This window comes from Lactuca serriola, chromosome 1 (genome assembly GCF_051521515.1).
Source record: "Lactuca serriola cultivar US96UC23 chromosome 1, Lser_US96UC23_V15, whole genome shotgun sequence".
NCBI classification, from domain to species: Eukaryota; Viridiplantae; Streptophyta; class Magnoliopsida; order Asterales; family Asteraceae; genus Lactuca; species Lactuca serriola.
The window spans coordinates 244,988,684-245,002,582 of NC_136408.1; the positions used below are offsets into that span (position 1 = coordinate 244,988,684).

The 13,899-nt window shown below is 40.3% G+C and overlaps 1 long non-coding RNA gene across 1 annotated transcript in view; it reads right to left on the reverse strand.

Moving 5' to 3' along the window:
• Positions 1-8,751, reverse strand: part of LOC145072896 (uncharacterized) — a 44,084-nt gene extending 35,333 nt beyond the window's left edge. The window contains exons 1-3 of the long non-coding RNA XR_013691189.1: positions 8,529-8,751; positions 8,248-8,348; positions 7,937-8,057 (exon numbers count right to left, since the gene is read on the reverse strand). This is a non-coding gene — a long non-coding RNA (uncharacterized LOC145072896). The remainder of the gene's footprint in view (positions 1-7,936; positions 8,058-8,247; positions 8,349-8,528) is intronic.
• Positions 8,752-13,899: the final 5,148 nt, after the last annotated feature.

A 13,899-nucleotide genomic window follows, 5' to 3' on the forward strand; every position in this document is an offset into this window, starting at 1 on the left:
TGTGAACCCTCAGGTTCTATCTCTGTGAGCCTTCAGGTTCTAACTCTGTAAACATGAACAACATAAATCACATAGAATAATGCAGTGCAACACATAACACATATATAGCATACAAACACTGTATCACATAACTCCGATTACCTACTCAAGGTAAAGTATAGTGAGAAGACTCACCTCGGATATCTCAGTAAATCTCTGACTCGGTAAACTCTGGTGTAGCCCCTGCCTAATCACATGAAATAAATACTCAAATTAATACAACACTCAGGGCTAGGCTAATCTCTCTCTCTCTCTTTATACATCCTCTAGGAAGGGTAAAAGACTATCCTACCCTTCCAATGACTCTAAGTTCCAAACATTTACTAACCCTAAAGTCAATGAAGTCAACGGTCAACCTTGACCAAACTCGCCGAGTGGACAACTGTGACTCGGCGAGTCCACACGTTTTCTTCACTCTCCTAGTCCTCATTCGACTTACTGAGTCAATCCTCAACTCTGCAAATCATCACTGATCACAATCTGTGAAATGTCCCGACCCAACTCGCCGAGTCCGGCTCCTGAGTCGGCGAGTACCATCCTGCACTCTGTCCTCTAGATTCCCTCTAACTCACCGAGTCACTTCCCCAACTCAGTGAGTCACCAACTGTGTGATTATCGGGAAAACCCCCGTCTTACTCGTCGAGTCGGCTATTGGACTCGGCGAGTTCATGCCATCCTCAAGCTGAACTGACCTCCTGAGGTCAGATCCGCTCCTCTAAACCGTAGATCCAGCTTCCCAAAGCATTATAATCACGTAAAGCTAACATCTTGGTGCTCATGCAAAGGCTCAAAGGCCTTATTTGAAGATATGACCTCTAAAATGACATCCTAAGCTCATAACCCCCATTAACACGCATTAAGCTCAAGGGAAAAGGGTCTCTGGACCTCTTTGGGTCCAGATCTACAACACCATCATGAGAGGGGACCAATTAATCCATATAACCATTCTCTAAAGGGGCTAAAAAGCCCTCACTCTAAGAATTACACCATAAACTGAAGAAGGGTCGAATGAATACCTCAAAATGAAGTCTCTGAGCCCTGGAATCACTAGATTAGCACCCTCTTCAGCCTCCTCTTGTCTTGGTCCTCTTCTATTTGCAAAAACACTAACAATGATCAAGAAATGACTCCTTTCCTCTCACAAACGCTCTAGCCCGCTTAGGGTTTCTCTCTGGGCTCTGGTAGCCGCAAATGACGGCCATAAGGCCCTTTAAATAGGCCCAAACCCGAGGAATTAGGGTTTCATTAAACAGCATGGACTCGCCGAGTCCTTGGGGCGACTCGCCGAGTCCATCCATCCACCCGGATAATGATTCACGTCTCTACTCGGCGAGTCTACGCATCAACTCACCGAGTTCTTCCAGAAAACTTGAAATTCAACGAATAAATATAATACCTGAAATTTCGGATGTTAAAATATGGTTGAAGAACTTCATTGGAGACCTTGGATTTGTGCCATCCATAAAGGAGTCGATGGAAATTTTATGTGATAATGAAGGGGCGGTTTCCTTGACCAAGGAACCGAGAGATCTTGGCAGATCTCGACATATTGACAGAAAATACCATTTTATCAGACATCGGGTAGAAGAGGTACTCCTCGTTGTAAAGAGGGTATCATCAGAAAAAAACCCAGCAGATCCCCTTACGAAGGGACTGAGTAGGTTCAAACACTTGCAGCACGCTAGGAGCATTGGGCTGAGGGATGATATGAGTTTGGATTAGATAGGAAACGTGTAATAGATAGTTTGTACTTGACATTTGATGAATAAATAAAATTGTGTTATTTATGAGTAAAGCTACAATCTTGTGTTGGTTATTTATCTATTGTTTCCATTTTGCATGTTTTGACTTCCTGAATGATAAGATTATTCAAAAGGTCCACAGTTGGTCATATTTTGGAAGTAGATATGAATGAAGACTGTCATGAATTGTTTGTAGATTGTCTAAAAGGTTTTGGACATAGCAAAGGTTTGCTGCAAAGTTCATGAGTGCTTATGAGTATGATTTGAGCATTGGAATAAACCCGAGTATGTTGTGTCACTTCGTGGTATTTTACCATTAAGTGATGGCAAAGCGATAACATCATATAGTCTTAAAACTTAGATATATGGTTGTTGTTTGCTGGTTGGTTATACAATGATAATGTGTAAACGCATCAGTAACTTTATGTTATAAAATGCATTATTGTGTGTGATTCAGTTAGTGAATAATGGATGCATATGAGTCGAAGTTGATTTGTTCCTTTTGTTCTATGAGAATAAAAGTGATATCTTGGCCACTTGGTGATTTGTTTTGACTTATGTGTCGGGCCCAGTCAGAATAAAGTTGATGTGTTCAACTAAATTCTATGTCAAACAAATCGGAAATCAAGGAACAAATGTTGGACAACAAGCATTGTGAGCATGATATCCAGAATAGATGCTTGTACGATCGCTTATCTAAAGGACAAGTTGATCGGAGTTGACAGCGAAGTATAAGAGCTACGATTGCGAATCGGATTTTGAAGTCGTATGTGAGATATAGTTACTAGACTTATCCAAGTGGGAGACTATTGGAATAGTGTCTAAGCCCGTAACTATATTTGGTATGTACTTGACCCGGTTGTGCATGGTCCTTTTGGGTTGCCTTCTCCAAAGCAACTTGACAAGGTAATTTAAGGAGAAAGAGAGAATATTATGATTTATTAATATATTATAAGAATAATATATTAAAGGAGAAATCATATTTATTTAATTAGTATTGGTCATAAATTAATTAGGAATTAATTTGGTGACCGAAAGAGATTAATTGAATAAAGGGGTATAAACTGTCAAATGTATGATAGTTGAGTTTTGGGTTAAGGAAACCTAATGGACTTAAGGGGAACGAAATTATGATGGGTATCCATCATATTTTCGTCCAAGGCCTTATTCCAGAAGGTTCATTGGGCTGCTTGGTGGCTAGGTTGTCCATTAGGGTTTAGAATGAAACCCTAGTAGTCTGTAACTATAAATAAGACCCCTAGGGCATTGAAATCGGCAACCACTTGATTCTAAGACAACCCTAGGCCGATTTCTAGCTTCTCTCACCCTCTCTCATATTACCTTCTTGCTTGTGGGGTTTGTGTACCATTAGAGGAGTTGCATTTGTGACTCTAAGCTCAAGAGAAGAAGAGAAGAAGATCTAAGACAACATTAGAAGAGGTTAACATCTAGATCTGATTCTATATGTTGTTTTTGTTATTTGCATGCTAGATTAGGGTTTGTAAGTTTTGGAATCAAAGCATGTTCAATAGAGTAACCTAGATCAAAGCATTAGGGTTTATATGAGCACATAGGAATGTTCTTATGCATAAAACCCATCAACACTACCCGCGGACTTCCCCTATAATACCCCTTTTTCCAAAGGTGTTCCAATAAACTTCCCGCTCCCAGGCACTAGAATCAGTCTCTTCAGGGTTCACACCCTGACCTAATTTTCAGCTCAAACATTCGTAGCTGAACTGCAGCAGCTGAATCAACCTCTGCCCTAAACTGGGCTACAACTACTCCCAAGACATAATCTACACTCCCATTGTGCAATAGATTGTACAATCGATCCTTACCGTACGATGCAAGAGATCCAAGGCAAACCGGACTCCACATTTACTTATGCCAAGTCGACCTACCTGCAAACCTCCGCAACCAGCTGGCCCCAATGCTGGAGAACAACCTGCCCCCGGGTCACAGATCTACTCACTCCTTTGAGCTTGAGAAATTGAGAAGGCACAGTCCTTTCCCTACCAAACGTCAATCCAATTCATCAATTAGCCATTTCACTTCCAGTTGCAAAACCCCAGATGAAAATAATCATCACTCCTTTCCAGTATCCCTGAGCCCTTGGAGGTTCCGCTCCACCCTAACCTTCTCTCGTAGTCCTCAAAGTGGCCGGTGCGGGAGCCTGCACCGGTCTCGCAACAAACTGTGGACAGTTGACCCTCAAGTGTCCAACCTGATGGAAGTGATAACAAATCCTCAAATCCTGAACTGGGACCGCCTGATGGAAATCCCTCGCATAGTGCCCTTCCTTCCCACACTTGCGACACGCACCACCGGACCTACAAACTACGGCATGACCCTTCCTGCACTTCTCACAGGTGCGGCCGCTCTGAACTCCAACCCTAGAGTCAACAGTTTTGGAACGTTTTGGCGCCAGCTGCGACTGCATTGGGGCCTGCCTCTACTCTCGTAACTACAACTCCATATGTAACTCCCACCGCCTGGCGGCCTCCTGAAGCTCTATCAAGGTGCGACACCTCTGCGTGGACACAAATTGTCTGATGTCCCTCTTGAGCATACTTCGATATCGGGACATCTGAGCCTGCTCCGAAGCAAACTCCAGGAAAAACGTCACCCTCTCAATGAACATCCTGGTGATCTTCGTCACCAACTCTGACTCCTGCTTCAGCTCCAGGAACTCCTGAGCCAACATCTCTCTCTCTCTCAACCCGTGGAACATAACGAGTGTTGAACATCTTTCGGAACTGATCCCAAGTAACTGTAGCCTGCTGCGCATTAGAACAAGATCCCGTAGTCAACCTCCACCAATCCTTCGCCCCGAGCCTTAAAAGGATCAGAGCACACCCCACCCTCTGATCCGCAGGGCATGAACACGAGAGGAAACAACCCTCCACGTCTGACAACCCTATCATAGCAAGAATCGGATCATGAACTCCATCGAAAGTAGGGGGCTTCGTATTTTTGAGGTCCCGATACTAAAAACCTCAACCGGTTCCTCCGCCCACAATCGTTACAGCTGCCAAAGTTGTCGTGGCAACCGTCTCAGCAATGTCTGCATGACGCTCGACAAGATATTCATCCATAGCGGTCTTGACCGACCCAAACATCTCCGGTAACTTAGCCCGGAACATAGCAGCAACCTCATCATGCAGGATCTCATGAATCATGGCTTCCGACTCATCCGTACTCAACTGACCAATGACCCCGGGTGGTACTGATCCATCTTGATCACCCTCTCCTGATCTCGATCCCGAACCGGATCCTGCCCCAAGACGTCTCGAAATCTCCATATAGGAAATACACCACAAGACATTAGGCATTCCTCATAATAACCCCTAGAACTAGCTCCCAACAAAACCCTAGGGGTTGTGACTTCCTTGATACGCGTATGGGTCCTGTTCTTTCAATAATGCGGGCCCATACTACCTTCCACACCTACCCATATTTGTCTCAAGTATCACCACAACACCCTAATATCATTAACATAGAGATGCGCCCGACCCTCACATCTAGAGGAATATCAATTATCTCGCATATAATCTCCCTACTTCTCATAACCCACACATTCATGAAACTTCCATCCTCCCCTGCAGCGCTACTGCATGCTAGCTACACATAATGATGGACCCAATAGACTTTCGAATATCCAATCCTACCCGAAGGCCGAATCAACATTCTCAGGCTATAAGGTCTTTATTATGCACAGCCGTGATGCATACACTAAACATCCATAGTTATGATGTCAATTCCACATACAAGAAACCCTAGGCTAATAGGCATCATGCAATCAGGCAAATCTATCATGTGATTCCTGAAGATCCCTAGCCTAGCACTAGCATGATGTTCTAACATATCAAAATATCAAATAACTGCATGGTATTTTGGGGTTTACTTACAGGCTCCGGCTGATCTTACCCTCTGCATCCTCCATCCTTTATTTTGAAAACCATTTTAAAACTTGTTTTCCGAAAATCTCCTTGATTTGAGATTGGATTTACACAAGTGTTCCTCCAATTCACTCAAACCAAGGCTCTGATACCAACTTGTAACATCCATCAAATTTACACCAAATTTAAACTTTTTCCAATCATAATTAAAAACGAGATAACTTTGTTTACAAAATGTTTTCAAATCATTTTCCATCAGAGTGTCCCAAAATCATAACATAAGGATGAGGAGCGGTACGGTCACGCCTTCGCCTTTCTGTGATCTCCTGAAGTACCTGAAACAATAAACTGAAAACTGTAAGCCCAAGGGCTTAGTGAGCTACCCCCAAAATACCAATACGACACTGACAATACCATATCAGTAATGATCAATCAATCAACATGCATACTGGGCCATTGGCCTAACTGGACCGCCCTACCAAGCCTACAGTCTGTCTGAATCTAACCCGTGCCTTCGGCATGACTGGTCTGCCACGTGGGCCTACAGTCTCCCTGGACCGCTCACAGGGTATATTGACCTTCAGCACAAAGCAGGACCGCCTCAACCCAGCCATAAGCAAATAACCATGTGCGCATAGTATCATATACAGGCATATATATAAACATCAAACATATATGTCACACTGATCATAAATCATAGAATTCTCCTGTAACTAGAGTGCCGACCTAGCAGGTCACTACATATCAATCCCTATGGATCATAAGAGCATAACATACGGTCTACCCTGATTCCGATCTAACAGATCATAACCACATATCGCATACCATAACAATAACAACTAAAGGGTCGGCCTTGGTGCCGTAGAACCTATCGATATAGTGAGGATAACTCACCTGCAACTGCCGTCTTGAAGAAATAAGAGCATGCTGCTCCGACCACCAGCACGAACTCCACCACTGATCATTACCAAATAACCAAAACCAATAAACACCAATAATTACCAAAATACCCTTGGAAGTCAAACTAGTCAACCCTTAGTCCAATCTAAAGTCAAAGTCAACCTTCCTGGTTGACTCTACTCGTCGAGTCACCCCGTCGACTTGCCGAGTTCCCTTATATAGAAAACTCTCATAACACACTTAACTCGCCGAGTCACCCCAAGACTCGCCGAGTCTAATGATCTCTGAGTTCCATCCTGACCAACTCACTGAGTCGTTCCTCAACTCACCGATTCACAGCTCAACCAGCAAAGGTTAGGACTTCATGACCAGACTCGTCGAGTCCAAGAACAGACTCGCTGAGTCCAAGGCAATCCTCAACATACCCGCCGAGTTGTTCTTCCAACTCGTCGAGTTCCTGCCCATCATCATACAACTCACCGAGTCTACCCATGTGACTCGCCGAGTTACTATGTGACTCAAGTCTGATATCAAGCCTGACTCACTGAGTCATCTCCCAGACTCACCGAGTCCATACGTAATATCTTCATTCAGACGATCTATGTCCATTCCATTGCTTCCAATACATAGATCTGGACTCCTAAGGCCAGATTGACACATAAAGTTTCCAACTTTACGTGCATGCAAGGCTCAACAAGCTCTAATCAAACTAAAATGGGGGTTCAAGGCAAGGACACTCTCTAACAAGCCCCAAAGCTATCACTTTCCAGGTTCATGAGTCAAGACCAACATGGATCTGTAGTAGCAACCACAGATCTGAGCCCAATACTCGAAAAGAGACTCATATAGGACAATCTGGCCCTAAACTTCATCCATGAACAAACTAAGCACAACAAGGTCAAGGCAACAACTTATTACCTTCAATCTGATTCCAACAAGCAAGGAAATCAGGTCCACTTCGCTCCTATATGATTCCACCAACTCTTGCTCCAAGTATCCTTTTTCTCCAAGCTCCAAACACACTTGGATCCTTCTCACTCTCAATTTAGGGTTTAAAATTGCTAGGGAAAGCTTCTGGACGTCAAAGGGAGTGCAAAAGAGGCTGGGGTGGGTTATAAGGTGATTTATATAGGGCACAACCCCCGGATTAGGGTTTTTTTTTCGTTCAGCACCAACTCGCCAAGTCCAGCCGCCGACTCGCCGAGTCGGTCACTTAACACTTGACCAGAATCGCGACTCGACTCGCCGAGTATATCCATCGACTCGCCGAGTCGACCTTCCTCATTTACACTAAGAACCCTGAACTTGTACTCCTGAACTCGGGGTGTTTTGATGTGAAAGTTGAGACTTTACCGTTTTGACTTTAATGTACACCAACTCTTGAATTTTTGCTTATCTTGAACTTAAACCACAACTTTCCAGTTATGCCCTTCCCTTTCAAACTCTTTAACCATCTACCCATTTTGACTATCCTCTTTTTATATGGTTAGGAAGAAAAGTTATTCTATTTATGTTACTTTACACATAGAGGCATATACTTGCAAATACAATTTTTTAGTTGTAAAGTATGGTGCTACTTAAAAATAGTTTAAAGATGCTATAATTAACCAAAAAAAACTTACGTTTACTTATAATTAATAAAGTTACAAAAATTATAAAGTTACCTCATCGACACTTGTAATCCTTAATTTTGAAACAAATTTCTTCAGTGGCATAGTTATCTTTAGGGATTTCTCTGTTGCACCTTGTAGTTGCTATGATAGCTCTACAGTAACGTAAGTTACAGAAGGAATGGATATTAGCTTTCTCTATAAATTTTTTTAATTTTGAGTACTGGAATGTAGGACACATCAGCATTTAAGGGAAACATTTAAGAGAAGCTTATGAAAATTTTGATAACTGAGTCACATATGTTTTCTTTATGGTGTACAGTGAAGAATCAAACCTAGACAAAATTTGGACGTTGCTGAATATATTTGTTGATACATGAGAATCCATATATCTGCCCACAAGGAAGACAACAGGAGAAGTCACATTCACAACAAAAAAAATACAAAAATAAAAAGATAATTAGGTCTAGCAAATTCACTGAAACTGTGATGCAGTCGGAAAACCTAAAATGAAAATAAGTTCACAAGCGATGAACTTGAAGAAGCGTTCTCAAAAAAATCCCCCATAATAAAAAAATCACGGCCTTAAAAAAACAAATCATTTGTTATGTTGCAACTAAATTGGGTTCTGTATAAACTGCATCAAACTGGATATCAATTCTTATCAACAACTCCTTGATCCGTTGGGCAGGTCGACCATGCCTTAGGCTAGGCCGACAATAGAGACAACCTGGGCGGAAAATATTAGATACATAGACGAATATTGAACCACATGCTGCCTTTTTCACGTTCAATCCGGCGTTTAGCCACTCTATGGTTTTCCTCATTCTCAGGCTGATGAACAGAATGAAGATGTTAAGAACGTTGGAAACAAAAAGGTATTAATAGTTTTTCAGTTTATAATTATCAAGTCAAAACCGGTTTACCCGGAAATCAGTTCGGTTCCAAAGCGGTCCAACCCCAAAAAAATCCGAACTTATAGAATCTGGTTTGGTTTTACTGAAACCGGTTAAAAAAAAGCCGGTTCAAAAACGGTTTGATGCATATAAGGTTTTTTTTTGCTTTTTTCTTTACTTTTTTTTTCATTTTTCGGCTAATAAGTGTAAAATAAGAATGAGTTTTTTTTGTTTAGATTGTATTGCTTCTTAGTGATGGTGCTGGAGAGTTTTTTCACCTGCTGGGCAAACCAGTCAACATTCAATCAAACTTACCATCCCTAAAATTTAGAACCAAAGCAGCAAAATATTAGTCCCCAATTGAAAATTGAGTAGAGAAAAGAAAAACAAAACTTTACGCTGATCCTTCCGATATTAGTGAAGATAAAGTTGACAAATTGGGTTGACATTTTTGCTGCTATGAGCCAGTTGACTTCAAAATACCTACTTCCTTCCATTCATGACCGAATGAAACCTCTACATGCTTCAATCTTCAATCTATGGTTGAATGACAACCCATATGTTGAAATCAATCAACTAAAGAAAAAAAATAAATACAAAGTTGAAACAATAAAGGGTCGTTATTCACAACTTCTAAACATTCATCATGGCTCTCATTTAACAAAGCCTTTCGTTTAGATTTGTCCATGAATCTATGTATTCTTCCCTGATTTATCATATTAGAAAGAAGGAACACTTCGATGTTTGTATGTTATAAAAGGGAATAAAAAGAACCGACTTCTCTGCTGCAATTAACCTCATGTTCAATAGCCAAGTTTTCTGCTGCAACTAACCTGATGTTCAACAGCCTCACTAATATGCAGAGCTAGCTGAACCACCGTAGCTCCAACCTAACATGCATCGATCATCAAATTATCAACAGACCCATTAACTTGTGCGTTGCAATTATTACCATCATATAATCAGGTAACTAGTCGAATTATGGAGCATAAGCCCCTCGATTCCTACCTTCCCTGCATGAATTGTGCTCTGCATATAAGAATGATAGATACATGACCGATCGGTAGCATCAGATGTGTTTCTCGTCACAGCGTCGAAACAATTTTTTTTTCCAGCTACAACATTCTTCAAGTTTAAAATTGATATTAATCGAACATTAGATCAAACATCTGGCGTGCCAAATGAAATATAGTTTAAAGTAACAAAATCATACCTTTAATGGATTGGAAGTATCTAGAAGGCGGGAAAGCTGCCGACATGAGATTCTATAAGAGGAATTACAACAGATACCTAAAGAAGAAACAGAGACCGCCAAGAGATTGAGTCTGACTCAAGCGAGTGAGTGAAAGGCGTGGCAAGAGCATTCTATCAGCGGGACACAAGGCTCTCCTCGGCTTTGAGTTCTTCCCCCGACTCAAGCGAGTGAGAGAAAGGCGTGGCAAGAGCATTCTATCAGCGGGACACAGGGCTCTCCTCGACTTTGAGCTCTTCCCCCGACTCAAGCGAGTGAGTGAAAGGCGTGGGAAGAGCATTCTATTAGCGGGAGACAGGGCTCTCCTCGGCTTTGAGCTCTTCCCCCGTTCTCAGGATCTTACGAAAAAAGGCTAAAGATCGTACTGAACACAACCCTATGATAATGGAAACAGGATAAGATGAAAAAGGGAGCGATGGAGCAGAAATCAAAACATAGAAACAAAGTGGGTTTCTTTTATCTTTTTGAGACCGATGTAATTAAAGGAGACATATGTAAATTTGTAGAGGGGTGAAGAACGAAGTACCTAGTGGTGGTGCGCAAACATCTTACCACCGTCGATCAATCTTCTGATTCATGGATTGCAACCCAGGTGAGGAAAGTAGGTGAAGTGAAGTGGTGTGGGTTTGAATGAAAAGAAGAAAGCTCCGTGGCAAAACAGGAAAGAGAAAAAATTTTACTGTTCCCTAACATTTTAAGCTTTTATGATATATATATAATAAGAAATAGGTTTAAGTGTATTTAATCTTGGGAAAATAGAAGAAAAATAGCATCCAGAATAGAAAAATCATAAAATTTTTTAGGTAGCATCCTAATGTATTATAAGGTGTTCTGGTAAATTTTAATGAATTTTGGATGAGCAGAACTATTTCTTTTGTTTTTAGTCCATTATAAATACAAAAATCAGGAAAAAGTAGGAACGCATTATCAAAAATTCTAAAAATATTTTCTGAGTCTTCCACCTCTGGTAAGAGCTGTGAAAATCGTTAGATACCATTTTCACACTCTCTAAAGTGGCTTTGTGATTTATTGGGACTAAACAAAAAGAAAATCAAAATTCATACTAAACAGTAACAAAAATCAATGAATCTTAATGAGGTGCCATCATTTACATTAGGGGTCATCCACGAATTTATCTAGGATTTATAGACCTTAGAAAGTATTTTATATGATTTAAGCCCTTGTTTTCTTGTAACAATTTTAATAAATCAAAGAAATGATAAAAACTCTTGGGATTTTCCAGATATTCATGTCATCTTACTGGAAATCTGGGGAAATTTTATTTCGAACTGAAAAGGATTTTTAGATTTTTTTATAAATAAAATCATTTACATGCACTATTAACAATGTACTTTGATCATCAAGATCTTTAGCTTGTGTTCATCACATGCATCACGGTTTGAAGACCATGGATGGACATATGTTGGTCATAGTGATGTTTTCAAAGGAGATACTTGAATGCATAAGGTATATGAACCTTTAAAACATGTAAAAATCCGTATTTTAGGATTTGACGTAGGTTTTGGTCCTTGGATTTCACCATTAAACAACATGCATGTTGTTTTTGGGTGAAACCCTACCACCATCATCATCAAACTCGACATTCATGGATATGTTCACGAATGTTCATAAAGAATGGTGTAGAAGAATGAGAAGTACAAGAAAAAGCTTTAAAACAAGAAAGAAAAATGAAGGAAAATGAAGAATTTTTGTGATTACCTTGAAGAACAACCTTAGAAGATGAAGATTTGAAGGTTGAGAGGTGTTCTTGGCTGGAGAATTTCATGGGTTTGGAGAGAGGAAGAGAGAGTTTGAGTGTTGTAAAGAGTGGAGTGTGAGAGACAGAATGAAGGGGAAGTTGAAGTGTAAGAGAAGAATAAAATGATTGAGTTTTTTGGGGGAAAAGGGGTTCCTTGGAGGGGGTGGCCGACTTTATGAGTGAGAGAGGCTCCCTCTCTCTTAAATTTAAATTATATGCATTCCCTCTTCAATTTTTATAAAACCCTAATTTTTATAAAAATGCTTCTTTATGTAATTCTCGATTTATTTAAAAGTCTTTGTTTTTAACAAATAAATTATGATTAATGTTTGATAATTTAAATTTCTATGTCTTTGATTATATACCAAAATTTGATTATTTAAATTTGATATTAGGAGGCTCATAGCAAATCTTATAGAGTTTTTAGGTTTTAAAGTTTATAAATTCGGATTTTTGGGCTCTTTAGGGTTTTTAGAACATTGTTTAATATTCACCATCATATTGAAATGAAATTAGAATATTTTAATTTATTTTTAGGGTTTTATACCCTTTTTCAATTGTAACAAAGTTTGAAGTATATTCTAATTCGGGTATTGGCATTTCCTACAGTAGCTAAACAACTTACTAGAATCGTAAGAGTCAAGTATATTAGTCCTAGATTTTAGTTGGATCCTAGTTTATGCAAGATTTTGACCTAATTTATACTACTAGGCCATGACATGTTGTGCATATATGGTTTTTTTTTATAAAAAGATGCATGAGTCCGAGAATGACCTGAATTTTGACAGTTTTCACAGTATCCCCCACTCAAAAAGAATTTCGTACCGAAATTCATTCTATGACATCATTTGTCATCGTATGGAAAAAGTTGTGGATACTTTTCCGTCATGAAGTCCTCACGCTCATAGGTGTACACCGACCCGTGCTTTGAGTTCCATCGAACTTTCACAATCGAAATCCTACTCCGCTTAAGTTGTTTCACCTCTCTGTCAAGGATTTCTATCATTGCTTCGTCGACTAAACATTTCTTACGATTGGAGACATAGAATGTGTCGTGAATGGCGCTTAAATGTTGGGCTAATTGGAGTTTTCCCATTTCTTGATTTCCTCACTCTTAGTTGGGTCTACATGGATTCCTTTTTCACCGACTACATGGCCAAGGAAATGTACTTCCCGAATCCAAAATTCACACTTAGTGAACTTGGCATACAATTTTTTCTCCTTCAATAGTTCCAACATTAGCTTCAGATGTCGTTCATGATCTTCCTTGGTTTGCGAGTAAACAAGTATGTCATTAATAAATACAATTATGAACTTGTCGAGGTACGGAGTAGAGACCCTGTTCATCAAATCCATGAAAACAGTTGGCGCGTTCGTTAGTCCAAAAGGCATGACTAAGAACTCATAATGTCCCTAACAGGTTCTAAATGCAATTTTATGAATGTCTTCTTCGTGAACTCTTAGTTGATGATATCCTGATCGGAGGTCGATCTTTGAGAAGTATGAAGCGCCCTACAACTGATCGAACAAGTCATCAATTCGAGGAAGAGGATATCGATTCTTGATTGTCAACTTGTTCAATTCTCTGTAATCAATACACATTCGGAATGACCCGTCTTTCTTTTTGACGAACAACACCGGGGCTCCCCAAGGTGAAGAACTTGGTCGTATAAACCCTTTGTCTAGAAGTTCTTGAAGTTGTCCGGACAATTCTTGCATCTCGGATGGCGCAAGACGATAAGGTGCTTTTGCTATTGGTGCTGCTCCGAGAATTAAGTCGATCCGAAATTGGAATTGTC